Source organism: Panulirus ornatus, chromosome 7, assembly GCF_036320965.1.
Source record: "Panulirus ornatus isolate Po-2019 chromosome 7, ASM3632096v1, whole genome shotgun sequence".
Lineage (NCBI taxonomy): Eukaryota > Metazoa > Arthropoda > Malacostraca > Decapoda > Palinuridae > Panulirus > Panulirus ornatus.
The window spans coordinates 7205887-7220856 of NC_092230.1; the positions used below are offsets into that span (position 1 = coordinate 7205887).

Consider the following 14970-nt stretch of genomic DNA (forward strand, 5'->3'; position numbering starts at 1 on the left):
AGCCCATGCCATTTTAGGCAAGCAAGATTTCATTCCACTTCTGGGAGGCCCCTGGCAGCCCAGGACAGGCCCTTTCCATTTTTGGTGAGCATAGAGTTTCTCTACTGGCTAATGCCAGGGGATTTTATCCAGCTTCTGGAAGGTTTCTTGCAGCCCAAGACTAGCCCTTGCCATTTAGGGTGAGCATTGAGATTCTCTTCTGATTAATGTCAGGAGATTTTATCCAGTTTCTGGGAAGCCCCTAGCAGCCCAGCCCCTTGCCATTTAGGGTAAGCTGGGGCTGCTGAGGACCACTTTCCATTTTGGGTGAGTGTGGGGATTCTCCTCTGGCTAATGCTAGGGGATTCTATCCAGCTTCCAGGAGGCCCCTTATCACATCTCCAGTCCTTGCCCTTTTTTTTGGTGAGCTTGGTTATAATGCACTGGCTAATGCCAGGGGATTCTTTTCCACTTCTGGGAGGCCTCATGAAACCCAGGTTTAGATCTTGCCATTTTGGGCATTTGTGACCAACATCAAGGGATTTTATCCAGATTTCATGAGACTCCTGGTGTCCCAAGTCCAAGTGTGGATCCATGCAACTTGTGCACTTTGGGTATACCAGGCAGTGATTTTCATGCAACCCGTTGTACTTGTGTTTGTTAATGTGGCATCCAAACATCTTTGCAACTTTTTTTTACCCTGGAACCAGCATTTAAATGGAAGAGAACCTCTGTAACCTTAGATATAAAGCGAGAAATCTTTAAGACATGTTGATGCTGGTGAGGGAGCTTCAGCGCTTGGGTGTGTTTACAGTCTGCGTAAGAGAAGATTGCAGAAAAAATTTCAAATGGTGTGTTCTACTTTACCCCACTGTCTAGGTAACCACAAGGATTAGAAATCCACTTATGGAGATGGAGAAAATGCTCTTATTGTACAGAGAGCATGAAACGAAGAAGAAAAAACCTTAGTAACCTTTAGCTCAGGTCTACAGCTCTGAAGACTTATGTGTGTTATGTAAAGAAGACAATGTAGCTGAACCAGAACTATTTAAAGCAAGTAAAGAATGGCAAACTAAGTTTATTTGATGTAAGAAGTTGAATGACTTGAAGGTAATGAAATATCCACCAGTGCTATGTGTTTTCTCTTCATGCAAGGCTTTTGCAGAACACAACCCTGTGTAAAGTAAGTGAAGGGTAACTATTAAATTATTTAATGTATTTAAGAAAAGACTTGAATCAGTTTTTATTTGAGATGGCTGATGTCCCCAAGCCTTTTGGATAACTGAGGTTTTACTATAGTATACATTATTTCAAGTGCAAAAGTCTTCCCTTACCTTATATTTCTATTTTGAAACTGTGGGCCTAAAAATCACACTGAACTATTTATTTATATTCAGTTATATATTTTGCTTTGTCGCTGTCTCCCGTGTTAGCGAGGTAGTGCAAGGAAACAGACGAAAGAATGGCCCAACCCACCCACATACACATGTATATACATACATGTCCATACACAGACATGTACATATATACACATGTACCTAATTCATACTGTCTGCCTTTATTCATTCCCATCACCACCCCACCACACATGAAATAACAACCCCCTCCCCTTGCATGTGCATGAGTTAGTGCTAGGAAAACACAACAAAGGCCACATTCGTTCACACTCAGTCTCTAGCTGTCATGTATAATGCACTGAAACCACAGCTCCCTTTCCACATCCAGGCCCCACACAACTTTCCATGGTTTACCCCAGACGCTTCACATCGTTCCAATTCACTGTATTCCTTGCACGCCTTTCACCCTCCTGCATGTTCAGGACCCGATCACTCAAAATCTTTTTCACTCCATCTTTCCACCTCCAATTTTGTCTCTCACTTCTCGTTCCCTCCACCACTGACACATATATCCTCTTGGTCAGTCTTTCCTCACTCATTCTTTCCAGGTGACCAAACCATTTCAAAACACCTTTTTCTGCTCTCTCAACCACTCTTTTTATTACCACACATCTCTCTTACCCTATTATTACTTACTCGAGCAAACCACCTCACACCACATATTGTCCTCAAACATCTCATTTCCAGCACTTCCACCCTCCTCCTCACAACTCTATCCATAGCCCATGCCTCGCAACCACATAACATAGTTGGAACCACTATTCCTTCAAACATACCCATTTTTACTTTCCGAGATAATGTTCTCGACTTTCACACATTCTTCAATGCTCCCAGAATTTTCACCCCCTCCCCCATCCTATGATTCACTTCCATTTCCATGGTTCCATCTGCTGCCAAATACACTCCCAGATATCCAAAACACTTCACTTCCTCCAGTTTTTTCTCCATTCAAACTTAACTCCCAATTGACTTGTCCCTCAACCCTACTGTACCTAATAACCTTGCTCTTATTCTTCTTTCACACACTTTACCAAACTCAGTCACCAGCTTCTGCAGTTTCTCACACGAATCAGCCACTAGCGCTGTATCATCAGCGAACAACAACTGACTCACTTCCCGTGCTCTCTCATCCACAACAGACTGCATACTTGCCCCTCTTTCCAAAACTCTTGCATTCACCTCCTTTACAACCCCATCCATAAACAAATTAAACAACCATGGAGACATCACACACCCCTGCTGCAAACCAACATTCACTGAGAACCAATCACTTTCCTCTCTTCCTACACGTACACATGCCTTACATCCTCGATAAAAACTTTTCACTGCTTCTAACAACTTGCCTCCCACACCATATATTCTTAATACCTTCCACAGAGCATCTCTATCAACTCTATCATATGCCTTCTCCAGATCCATAAATGCTACAAACAAATCCATTTGCTTTTCCAAGTATTTCTCACATCCATTTTTCAAAGCAAACACCTGATCCACACATCCTCAACCACTTCTGAAACCACACTGCTCTTCTCCAATCTGATGCTCTGTACATGTCTTCACCCTCGCAATCAATACCCTCCCATATAATTTCCCAGGAATACTCAACAAACTTATACCTCTGTAATTGTACAATGGCACTATGCAAGCATTCCACCAATCCTCAGGCACCTCACCATGAGTCATACATACATTAGATAACCTTACCAACCAGTCAACAATACAGTCACCCCCTTTTTTAATAAATTCCACTGCAATACCATCCAAACCCGCTGCCTTGCCGGCTTCCATCTTCCGCAAAGCTTTCACTACCTCTTCTCTGTTTACCAAAACATTTTCTCTAACCCTCTCACTTTGCACACCACCTCAACCAAAACATCCTATATCTGCCACTCTATCATCAAACACATTCAACAAACCTTCAAAATACTCACTCCATCTCCTTCTTACATCATCACTACTTGTTATCGCCTCCCCATTAACCCACTTCACTGAAGTTCCCATTTGTTCCCTGTCTTATGCACTTTATTTACCTCCTTCCAAAGCATCTTTTTATTCCCCCTAAAATTTAATGACACTCTCACCCCAACATCTCATTTGCCCTCTTTTTCACCTCTTGCACCTTTCTCTTGACTTCCTGCCTCTTTCCTTTATACATCTCCTTGTCATTTACATTATTTCCCTGCAAAAATCGTCCAAATGCCTCTCTCTTCTCTTTCACTAATAATCTTACTTCTTCATCCCACCACTCACAACCCTCTCTAATCTGCCCACCTCCCACGTTTCTCATGCCACAAGCATCTTTTGTGCAAGCCATCACGGCTTCCCTAAATACATCCCATTCCTCCCCCACTCCCCTTACCTCCTTTGTTCTCACCTTTTTCCATTCTGTACTCAGTCTCTCCTGGTACTTCCTCACACAAATCTCCTTCCCAAGCACTCTTACTCTCACCACTCTCTTCACCCCAACAGTCTCTCTTCTTTGCTGAAAACCTCTACAAATCTTCACCTTTGCCTCCACAAGATAATGATCAGACATCCCTCCAGTTGCATCTCTCAGCACATTAACATCCAAATGTCTCTCTTTCGCATGCCTATCAATTAACATGTAATCCAATAATGCTTTCTGGCCATCCCTCCTACTTACATATGTATACTTATGTATATCTCTACTTTTTCAGCACATAAATTGACAAGGTCTTCACCATTTCCATTTCTAACACTGAACACCCCATGTACACCAGTTATTCCCTCAACTGCCACATTACTCACCTTTGCATTCAAATCACCCATCACTATAACCCGGTCTCGTGCATCAAAACTACTGACACACTCATTCAGCTGCTCCCAAAACACTTGCCTCTCATGATATTTCTTCTCATGCCCAGGTGCATATGCACCGATAGACACCAATCTCTCTCCATCCTCTTTCAGTTTTACCCATATCAATCTAGAGTTTACTTTCTTACGCTCTATCACATACTCCCACCACTCCTGTTTCAGGAGTAGTGCTACTCCTTCCCTTGCTCTTGTTCTCTCACAAACCCCTGACTTTACTCCTAAGACATTTCCAAACCACTCTTCCCCTTTACCCTTGAGCTTCGTTTCACTGAGAGCCAAAACATCCAGGTTCCTTTCCTCAAACATACATCTTATGTCTCCTTTTTCTCATCTTAATTACATCCACACACATTTAGACACCCCAATCTGAGCCTTTGAGGAGGATGAGCACTCCCAGCGTGACTCTTTCTTCTGTTTCCCCTTTTAGAAAGTTAAAATACTAGGAGGGGAGGGTATCCAGCCCCCCACTCCCATCCCCTTTAGTTGCCTTCTGGGACATGTGAGGAACCATTTATCACGTGTATTTCTTGGCATTATTCTTGGGAAAACAAATTTCCTTCCAAACCTCAATGCTGGGCTGTTTTCCATGCTGAATATCATTCTGGTGCTAAAATATTTGAGGGCTGTTAAGCACTGTAACTAAGCATTCAAATGTGTACATTAGTAAAAACTTTCACATGATCATTTTTGTATATCTCTGCCAGAAGGAGAATTAGATGAGCAAATTCAGCCTTTCTTCATATGATCTTGGCAGTGCTTCATTGATGTGGAAAACTGCGGTCAAGTATTGAAAAAATTATACTACACAGTTTATTATACACTTTATGTTAATTGCAATCATGAAATAAAAAAAATTTGTCTTAAATCATTTTTAGTGCTGCATTACATTCATGTTTTTACAATTATTCTTTGTAAACCACATTTGTCTCAAAATCTTAGTAAATGGTGTATTTTTCATGGTGAATATCATCCTAGGGTTGAAATATTCTTTGGAGGACAAAAAGTATTACAATTAAGCATTCAGTTTTAGAAGATTGAAAACTTTCATAAGGCTTCATATTTATTTAGCATCTTTGGCTAGAGGAAGCATTATGATATAGTTTAAATTATCCTATCAAGTGTCGAAGACATTCATTAAATTTTTCATTACCGACATAAAAAGATTTTATACCAAAACCTTAATTTATTTCCATTCTTATTTTAGTTTGCCATCCCTGGGGATAGGGGAGAAAGAATACTTTCCATGTATTCCCTGTGTGTCGTAGAAGGCGACTTAAAGGGAAGGGAGCGGGGGGTAGGAAATCCTCCCCTCTCGTTTTTGATTTTCCAAAAGAAGGAACAGAGAAGGGGGCGAAGTGAGGATATTCCCTCAAATGCTCAGTCCTCTGCTCTTAATGCTACCTCGCTAATGTGGGAAATGGCAAACAGTATTAAAAAGGAAATTAGTTTGTGAAGTAGATTTGCTTCAGAACCTCAGTGTATGATACATTGTTCTTGCTAATATGATTATGGGAAAAGTAATGTTTACAGGCCATTAAGTCCTGTAATTAAGACAAATAATTACCTGTATAGCATTAAAAACTTTTGTGTGAATTCACTTCATATTTATTTGATTTAACTGGTAGGTAGCCAACTACCAGGGAGGTATGTTACTAGTACTACCCACTTTGGTATCAAGAGGGTTAGTGGCATCTGCTTAGCAAGCCAGCACCTTAGTGGTTGTCAAGTTGCACTCCTCTGATCCAGGTAGCTGCCTTTTCTTTTTGTCTCACAAACATATGGACTACTGGCATTTTGTCCACAAACACTTTTTCTCATTGTATTATCTAACAACACTTAACTCACCCAGCTCATTCTTCGTAATTCTAAATTTTCCTGCTGTGAGCACTGCGCTAGCCCTGCCTTTTGGCAAAATGATAGAAACAGTAGATAGTATTAGTAGATAGGAACAGTCAGGCAGGAGCATTAGGTGGTAGTAGGTAGGAGCATTAGATAGTAGTAATTAGGAACATTAGGTAGGAACCTGCAAACACTATGCTAGACTTGCCCTTTGCCAGTGGCCTGCTAAGGATGAGGCACTAAAGTTCTTTAGTTATGGAGACTCTTGCCTTGGCCACCCCTTGAGGGAGTTTCAATTGGAACAGGTATCACAGATATAGATAGATTTTGATTTTCAAATGAGTTGTTTTCTGGCCAAAAAGTTACCTGCATTTTTTGCTATTTTTCTTTGGAATATAACTTTCTTTCAAAGTCTAAGTACAGGTCATATATTTTATGCTGTTTACAACTCTGGGACAGAAATTTTATTTTACGGGCCATTAAGTTCTGTAATTAGGCATTCATTAGGAGAGATGGCCAGAGAGCGTTATTGGATTACGTGTTAATTGATAGGCACGCGAGAGACTTTTGGATATTAATGTGCTGAGAGGTGCAACTGGAGGGATGTCTGATCATTATCTTGTGGAGGCGAAGGTGAAGATTTGTAGAGGTTTTCAGAAAAGAAGAGAAAATATTGGGGTGAAGAGAGTGGTGAGAATAAGTGAGCTTGGGAAGGAGACTTGTGTGAGGAAGTACCAAGAGAGACTGAGTACAGAATGGAAAAAGGTGAGAACAAAGGACGTAAGGGGAGTGGGGGAGGAATGGGATGTATTTAGGGAAGCAGTGATGGCTTGTGCAAAAGATGCTTGTGGCATGAGAAGTGTGGGAGGTGGGCAGATTAGAAAGGGTAGTGAGTGGTGGGATGAAGAAGTAAGATTATTAGTGAAAGAGAAGAGAGAGGCATTTGGATGCTTTTTGCAGGGAAATAATGCAAATGACTGAGAGATGTATAAAAGAAAGAGGCAGGAGGTCAAGAGAAAGGTGCAAGAGGTGAAAAAGAGGGCAAATGAGAGTTGGGGTGAGAGAGTAACATTAAATTTTAGGGAGAATAAAAAGATGTTTTGGAAGGAGGTAAATAAAGTATGTAGGACAAGGGAACAATTGGGAACATCAGTGAAGGGGGATAATGGGGAGGTGATAACAAGTAGTGGTGATGTGAGAAGGAGATGGAGTGAGTATTTTGAAGGTTTGTTGAATGTGTTTGATGACAGAGTGGCAGATATAGGGCATTTTGGTCGAGTTGGTGTGCAAAGTGAGAGGGTTAGGGAGAATGATTTGGTAAACAGAGAATAGGTAGTAAAAGCTTTACGGAAGTTGAAAGCCTGGCAAGGCAGCGGGTTTGGATGGTATTGCAGTGGAATTTATTAAAAAAGAGGGTGACTGTATTGTTGACTGGTTGGTAAGGTTATTTAATGTATGTATGACTCACGGTGAGGTACCTGAGGATTGGCGGAATGCTTGCATAGTGCCATTATACAAAGGCAAAGGGGATAAAAGTGAGTGCTCAAATCACAGAGGTATAAGTTTATTGAGTATTCCTGGGAAATTATATGGGAGGGTATTGATCGAGAGGGTGAAGGCATGTACAGAGCATCAGATTGGGGAAGAGCAGTCTGGTTTCAGAAGTGGTTGAGGATGTGTGGATCAGGTGTTTGCTTTGAAAAATGTATGTGAGAAATACTTAGAAAAGCAAATGGATTTGTATGTAGCATTTATGGATCTGGAGAAGGCATATGATAGAGTTGATAGAGATGCTCTTTGGAAGGTATTAAGAATACATGGTGTGGGAGGCAAGTTGTTAGAAGCAGTGAAAAGTTTTTATCGAGGATGTAAGGCATGTGTACGTGTAGGAAGAGAGGAAAGTGATTGGTTCTCAGTAAATGTTGGTTTGTAGCAGGGGTGCGTGATGTCTCCATGGTTGTTTAATTTGTCTATGGATGTGGTTGTTAAGGAGGTCAATGCAAGAGTTTTGGAAAGAGGGGCAAGTATGCAGTCTGTTGTGGGTGAGAGAGCTTGGGAAGTGAGTCAGTTGTTGTTCGCTGATGATACAGCGCTGGTGGCTGATTCGTGTGAGAAACTGCAGAAAAGTGTGTGAAAGAAGAAAGCTGAGAGTAAATGTGAATAAGAGCAAGGTTATTAGGTACAGTAGGTTGAGGGTCAAGTCAATTGGGAGGTAAGTTTGAATGGAGAAAAACTGGAGGAAGTAAAGTGTTTTAGATATCTGGGAATGGATCTGGCAGCGGATGGAACCATCGAAGCGGAAGTGAATCATAGGGTGGGAGAGGGGGCGAAAATTCTGGGAGCCTTTAAGAATGTTTGGAAGTTGAGAACATCATCTCGGAAAGCAAAAATGGGTATGTTTGAAGGGATAGTGGTTCCAACAATATTGTATGGTTGCGAGGTGTGGGCTATGGATAGAGTTGTGTGCAGGAGGGTGGATGTGCTAGAAATGAGATGTTTGAGTACAATATGTGGTGTGAGGTGGATTGATTGAGTAAGTAATGTAAGAGTAAGAGAGATGTGTGGAAATAAAAAGAGTGTGGTTGAGAGAGCAGAAGAGGGTGTTTTGAAATGGTTTGGTCACATGGAGAGAATGAGTGAGGAAAGATTGACCAAGAGGATATATGGTCGGAGGTGGAGGGAACGAGGAGAAGTGGGAGACCAAATTGGAGGTGGAAAGATGGAGTGAAAAAGATTTTGAGTGATCGGGGCCTGAACATGCAGGAGGGTGAAAGGCGGGCAAGGAATAGAGTGAATTGGAACGATGTGTTATACCGGGGTCGACGTGCTGTCAATGGATTGAACCAGGGCATGTGAAGTGTCTGGGGTAAACCATGGAAAGTTGTGTGGGGCCTGGATGTGGAAAGGGAGCTGTGGTTTCGGGCATTATTACATGACAGCTAGAGACTGAGTGTGAATGAATGGGGCCTTCGTTGTCTTTTCCTAGCGCTACCTCGCACACATGAGGGGGAGGGGGATGTTATTCCATGTGTGGCGAGGTGGCGATGGGATTAAATAAAAGGCAGACAGTATGAATTATGTACATGTGTATATATGTATATGTCTGTGTGTGTATATATATGTGTACATTGAGATGTATAGGTATGTATATTTGCGTGTGTGGACGTGTATGCATATACATGTGTATGGGGGTGGGTTGGGCCATTTCTTTTGTCTGTTTCCTTGCGCTACCTCACAAACGCGGGAGACAGCGACAAAGCAAAATATATAAATAAAAATAAATACATAAGTATACGTATGTAAGTAGGAGAGATGGCCAGAGAGGGTTATTGGATTACGTGTTAATTGATAGGCCCGCGAAAAGAGAGACTTTTGAATGTTGATGTGCTGAGAGGTGCAACTGGAGGGATGTCTGATCATTATCTTGTGGAGGCGAAGGTGAATATTTGTAGAGGTTTTTCAGAAAAGAAGAGAGAATGTTGGGATGAAGAGAGTGGTGAGAGTAAGTGAGCTTGTGAAGGAGACTTGTGTGAGGAAGTACCAGGAGAGACTGAGTACAGAATCGAAAAAGGTGAGAACAAAGGACGTAAGCGGAGTGGGGGAGGAATGGGATGTATTTAGGGAAGCAGTGATGGCTTGAGCAAAAGATGCTTGTGGCATGAAAAGTGTGGGAGGTAGGCAGATTTGAAAGGGTAGTGAGTAGTCGGATGAAGAAGTAAGAATATTAGTGAAAGAGAAGAGAGAGGCATTTGGAAAATTTTTGCAGGGAAATAATGCAAATGAGTGGGAGATGTATAAAAGAAAGAGGCAGGAGGTCAAGAGAAAGGCACAAGAGGTGAAAAAGAGGGCAAATGAGAGTTGGGGTGAGAGAGTATCATTAAATTTTAGGGTGAATAAAAAGATGTTTTGGAAGGAGGTAAATAAAGTGTGTAACATAAGGGAACAAATGGGAACATCAGTGAAGGGGGCTAATGGGGAGGTGATAAGTAGTGGTGATGTGAGAAGGAGATGGAGTGAGTATTATGAAGGTTTGTTGAATGTGTTTGATGATAGAGTGGTAGATATAGGGTGTTTTGATCGAGGTGGTGTGCAAAGTGAGAGGGTTAGGGAAAATGATTTGGTAAACAGAGAAGAGGTAGTAAAAGCTGTGCGGAAGATGAAAGCCGGCAAGGCAGCGGGTTTGGATGGTATTGCAGTGGAATTTATTAAAAAAGGGGGTGACTGTATTGTTGACTGGTTGATAAGGTTATCTAATGTATGTACGACTCATGGTGAGGTGCCTGAGGATTGGTGGGATGCTTGCATAGTGCCTTTGGACAAAGGCAAAGGGGATGAAAGTGAGTGCTCAAATTAAAGAGGTATAAGTTTATTGAGTATTCTTGGGAAATTATATGGGAGGGTATTGATTGAGAGGGTGAAGGCATGTACAGAGCATCAGATTGGAGAAGAGCAGTGTAGTTTCAGAAGTGGTAGAGGATGTGTGGATCAGGTGTTTGCTTTGAAGAATGTATGTTCGAAATACTTAGAAAAGCAAACGGATTTGTATGTAGCATTTATGGATCTGGAGAAGGCATATGATAGGGTTGATAGAGATGCTTTGTGGAAGGTATTAAGAATATATGGTGTGGGAGGCAAGTTGTTAGAAGCAGTGAAAGGTTTTTATAGAGGATGTAAGGCATGTGTACGTGTAGGAAGAGAGGAAAGTGATTTGTTTTCAGTGAATGTTGGTTTGCGGCAGGGGTGCATGATGTCTCCATAGTTGTTTAATTTGTTTATGGATGGGGTTTTTAGGGAGGTGAATGCAAGAGTTTTGGAAAGAGGGGCAAGTATGCAGTCTGTTGTGGATGAGAGAGCTTGGGAAGTGAGTCAGTTGTTGTTCGCTGATGATACAGCGCTGGTGGCTGATTCGTGTGAGAAACTGCAGAAGCTGGTAACTGAGTTTGGTAAAGTGTGTGAAAGAAGAAAGCTGAGAGTAAATGTGAATAAGAGCAAGGTTATTAGGTACAGTAGGGTTGAGGGTCAAGTCATTTGGGAGGTAAGTTTGAATGGAGAAAAACTGGAGGAAGTAAAGTGTTTTAGATATCTGGGAGTGGATCTGGCAGCGGATGGACCCATGGAAGCGGAAGTGAACCATAGGGTGGGAGAGGGGGCAAAAATTCTGGGAGCCTTTAAGAATGTTTGGAAGTCGAGAACATCATCTCGGAAAGCAAAAATGGGTATGTTTGAAGGGATAGTGGTTCCAACAATGTTGTATGGTTGCGAGGCGTGGGCTATGGATAGAGTTGTGCGCAGGAGGGTGGATGTGCTGGAAATGAGATGTTTGAGGACAATATGTGGTGTGAGGTGGTTTGATTGAGTAAGTAATGTAAAGGTAAGAGAGATGTGTGGAAATAAAAAGAGTGTGGTTGAGAGAGCAGAAGAGGGTGTTTTGAAATGGTTTGGTCACATGGAGAGAATGAGTGAGGAAAGATTGACAAAGAGGATATATGTGTCGGAGGTGGAGGGAACGAGGAGAAGTGGGAAACCAAATTGGAGGTGGAAAGATGGAGTGAAAAAGATTTTGAGTGATCGGGGCCTGAACATGCAGGAGGGTGAAAGGCGTGCCAGGAATAGAGTGAATTGGAACGATGTGGTATACCGGGGTTGACGTGCTGTCAATGGATTGAACCAGGGCATGTGAAGCGTCTGGGGTAAACCATGGAAAGTTCTATGGGGCCTGGATGTGGAAAGGGAGCTGTGGTTTTGGTGCATTATTACATGACAGCTAGAGACTGAGTGTGAACGAATGGGGCCTTTGTTGTCTTTTCCTAGCGCTACCTCGCACACATGAGGGGGGAGGGGGTTGTTATTCCATGTGTGGCGGGGTGGCGATGGGAATGAATAAAGGCATACTTAAATTGTGTATGGATATGTCTGTGTGTATACATATATGTGTACATTGAGATGTATAGGTATTCATATACGTGTATGTGGGTGGGTTGGGCCATTCTTTCGTCTGTTTCCTTGTGCTACCTCACTAACGCAAGAGACAGCGACAAAGCAAAATAAATATTCCCAACAAATACATAATACATTCACGCTTTGATCGATTATATCTAGCAATGTCTTTCAATGCAGAGGAAAAATACGACAAGTTTTTAATTCCTGTTAATGGAAATCACTGCACTTTAAAAAAAATCTTGGGATAATTTATTTATTCCCTGTACAGAGTAAGGTTGTAACAAAAAACTGTTCTGTCAATACACAATGAATATTAAATTTTTATTAGGAACAGCAGAAAGTTTATATATAAAAAATAGATTGTATAATCATCTTCAGACTATAGTCAAAAGTGACTGACAAATATAATAAAATGAGAGGAAAGCCAAGGTTTTCCAAAAGATTTCATACAAAAATGTATATACATTCATATCTAAAAATAAGAGTTGCACCACATTGCTGAAGGGAGTCTGCAATATCCATTCAGTATCTTTACCATCAAAATCATCAAATACATATGCATTACAGACCTGAATACAATTACCTTATGGTGGTAAGGGAAGATGGTAAATATTACTTATTATACCCTTTAATCTAACTTATTCTGTACCATTACATTGCAGTTATTGCTATTTTCGTAAAATGAATTATTTGCATCTTTATCTATAGCAGAATGCCAGTGTTATCAACCATAATGTGTACATAGGTTTGTGGCACCACCACCACTGATAAGTTTGATTAAAAGAAATGCCACTAAAATGAGTGACTGAAGCAACACCCATTTAACAGAAATGTACCACGAATCATTTACATTATATGGCTGAGGCAATATATCTTAGATTTCCATATAATCATTGCATAAATTGGACCTTTGTGTTATTTCTTTCACACTAATTATTCTTTTACCTTAGAAAATCTTACACTTGATAATCTTAGATTATAAACATATACTGGTATATCATAAACTACTCACAGACTATGTACATAAAAATTGCATATTTACATTGCAATTCAAAGTCTGTACACGTTAAACATTTCTGAATAGTTTGTAAATCTTTTAAAAATACATTAGGGGGGCACTATTAGTCAAAGCCACTTACAATACATATGTTGTGTGATTTGTAAATGAAATATAGGGTTGTCCTTTGCTTGCACAATTGAAGTACAATAGTACTGCAAAAGTATAATCTTTGCCAAACACTCAAGTGAATGTATAATCTTAATGGTATTGCCCTTTTCAGTTTAAAAAAAAAATATTTAGACATCTATACAAGTTACAAAAGCAATGAATTCTATTTACAACAAAGAAAAAAACAGTAATCCAATAATTCTACTTCGAATACTTAAAGTAGGATTCCCAATACACATTTTAAATCGGTGATTCCAAATGTCAGAAAATTTCCTTTACATCTTTTGTTGTTAAGGTGTTAAAAGTGAATTAGCAACACAAGAAATACATTTACAAATAGTTTATGGATGACATCTCGCATGCAATGCATTATTCTTTATGTACATGGCATATACCAAGTCTACAGTGGCATATGCATTTTCAGGTTTACAGAACACTGCATGAAAACATGAATATCACCTAGAAAAAAGTGACAGGCTTAGTTATATAAGGGGATCTGAATACCATTACTAACAAATTCCCAAACCAATAATTAGAGATATATACCCAAGGACATCAACCTCAAAGTTGGTGTTTGGATACACAAATCCTTTGTTGTAATTGAAATTGGTATCAACAATTACATTTCAAGTGTCCTCTCAGTTTCCAAGTAGCCACACAGAAGTATCACAGTAAATATATATACTGAATTATACATTAAATTTCCCATGAAACTGAATGGGATTTTTCTGGAAAAGAAGGGATCAGCTTAAATGAAAAAAAGGAAAAGACAAGAACCACCAGCTGTGAGAAATACTATAGTATGTAACACTGTAAACCCTGCCCAGCACCTGCTATTAAGTTAGGTTCTCAAAATGCAGGAGCAATATTTCACAACAGCTTCATGGTGTCTCCTTTCTATGCCTTTTTATTAAAGCAGGAAACAGTGGAAACTAGTTAAAAGGTATACAGATAGATTATCCTCATTTACATTATTCATTATGCAACCTCATCTTAGGTTTTCCCTCCCCATTACTTGGATTGGTTATAATCAACATACACTCGGACAACTTCTCCAGAATACTTGCGCTGTGATGGAAGGTAGTAAAAATCTGGAGTCATATCCTGCATGGCAGTATTATAAGAGGGCAAAGAGGAGGTGGTGGAGCCTCGAGGGAGTGAGTATGTTCCACGCGGGTCTGGACGTGTCTGAGGAACATTGCGTGGGCGCTGAAGAGAACGTGTATCTCCACCATATCCTCCTGGGTGTTGTGCAAGATGTCCTGGGTGGCCATTTGGCTCTCCATTGAGTCCATTACTGTGGCCATTAGATCTACCATATGACCCACGAGAAATATTTGGACGTGCAGAGCCACTGCTTACCATACGACGAGAGTTTAATCCATTTTCCTCAGTCTCAAAGCTCTCGTATGCATAATTCATGTTGCCCTGGCTATAGTCCTTCCAGCCTGAGTTGGTAATTAAACGCTCCTAGTAAGAAATACAAAGTGGTCAGAGTTGAGAATATTCACTATTTAAGATAGATGACTTATCTAAACACATATACTGCTAAAACTCTGTATAAATATATATTATAGAGTAATTGTAGTACTGTATTCTTATTAATACCAGATAGAAACAATAATATACTTTAGTTGTGAAGAAAATGATAATATCTAAGACTACTGTACTTAAACTATGCAACCTAACATCACCAGTTACGTGCTATCCTACTGCCCACCACCAGTCACAATGCATCCATCAAAAATAGTAAGTGATGCTTTTAATCAGGCACATAGCCTGGGTTCTCTGTGCTCAGAGGAGTGCCTG

At 40.5% G+C, this 14970-nt stretch overlaps 1 long non-coding RNA gene across 2 annotated transcripts in view; it reads left to right on the forward strand.

Annotated features, from left to right (window-relative positions):
• LOC139749402 (uncharacterized) overlaps positions 1–14970 on the forward strand; it is a 135756-nt gene that overhangs the window by 59177 nt on the left and 61609 nt on the right. The window lies entirely within an intron of this gene.